Source organism: Varanus komodoensis, unplaced genomic scaffold (genome assembly GCF_004798865.1).
Source record: "Varanus komodoensis strain SLA01 unplaced genomic scaffold, ASM479886v1 scaffold1401, whole genome shotgun sequence".
Taxonomy (NCBI): Eukaryota; Metazoa; Chordata; class Lepidosauria; order Squamata; family Varanidae; genus Varanus; species Varanus komodoensis.
In genome coordinates this window covers 3377-4544 of record NW_025335411.1, presented here as the reverse complement: position 1 = coordinate 4544, position 1168 = coordinate 3377, and the positions used below count along the sequence as shown (strand labels likewise).

At 74.8% G+C, this 1168-nt stretch overlaps 1 protein-coding gene across 1 annotated transcript in view; it reads right to left on the bottom strand.

The window, feature by feature from the left end:
• Positions 1-813, bottom strand: part of LOC123020132 (gastrula zinc finger protein XlCGF57.1-like) — a gene marked incomplete at its 3' end in the record, with an annotated part of 7207 nt that extends 6394 nt beyond the window's left edge. The window contains exon 1 of the mRNA XM_044423553.1: positions 610-813. The remainder of the gene's footprint in view (positions 1-609) is intronic.
• Between the last annotated feature and the right edge of the window lie 355 nt (positions 814-1168).

Sequence of the window (1168 nt, the reverse complement as noted above, 5' to 3'; positions counted from 1 at the left end):
CTGCAGGGGCCCCGGGGCTCCTCGCCCGCAGGGGTCCCTCCCCCCCCCGCCCCCCGCCCCGCCCTCCCCCCGTTTGGGGCCCCCCCCCGGCCGCCTCGCCCGCCCCCCGGCCCGCCCTGCCCACGTTTGGGGTCCCCCTGCGCGCCGCCGACCGCCTGCTGGCTGTGCAGCCCAGGAGCTTCCCGGGCGGAGGGCGAGGCGGACCGGCCGCCCTCGCCGCGCCTCTGCAGGGCCCGCGCCGCTCCCCGTCCCGCGCCGGGCACTTCTTGCGCGTGGCCGCGAAAGGGGCTCCGTGGCGCCACGAGGGCGCGGACAAAGGCCGCCGCCGAGCGCGTTCCCACGACCGCCGAGCCTGCAGGGCGCTCCGGGCGGGCAGGAGGTCCTGCGAGCGGCGCCCCTTCCTTTGGGGAGCGGGCGGAAGGACCCCCCCCGCCGCCCCTCGCAAGGCTCGCCCCGCGGCACCAGGCCCGCTGCCCCGGAGTCTCCCGGCGCCGCGCCTGGCCCCGGGGAGCAGGGATCGGGCCCCGCCGCCCCCCGCAAGGCTGCCGCGCCCCCCCGCTCCCTCCCCGCAAGGCCCCGGCCCCCCGCCGGGTCCCGGCCCGGCCCTACCTGCCCTCCTCCTCTGCGGCGGACCCGGCGCAGCACCCGCGCCCCCGTCCGGATGGAGCCCCTCCTGCCCGCCCGGAAATGCGCCCGGGAGGAAGGAAGAGCCGGGCGCGCCGGTCCCCCCGGGCGTTTCGCGGGAACAGCCCCGGAGCAACGGTGCTCCTGGAGCAGCTGCGAGCGGCAGTGCAAGGGAATCTGGGCGACGGCGGCTTCGCGCGCGGCGCTTCCTTCTGGTTTGGTCCCCCGATGAGGAGCCATTGGACCTGCGCGGCTCCTCCTGCTGGACGTGCGTTGTCCCTCCCGGGAAGTCAGCGGACTCCTGGCAAAGGAGGGCTGCTTCTGTGCCTTTGTCTTACACACTGCCGACACCCCTTTCTCGGGCGGCACCCAAAAATTCCGGGCCAGCTTCCTTTTTAGCCCTTGCTGCCAGGGCCGCTGCTCTGCTGATTGCAAGAGCAGATAAAGCTGCCAGGGGAACAGCTTTGCAATCACCCTCCGTTGAATTTCCCCCTGTTGGAGAGGAAAGAAGCCCCTAAGGCTGCCCAGGTCTCCCTTGACAGGT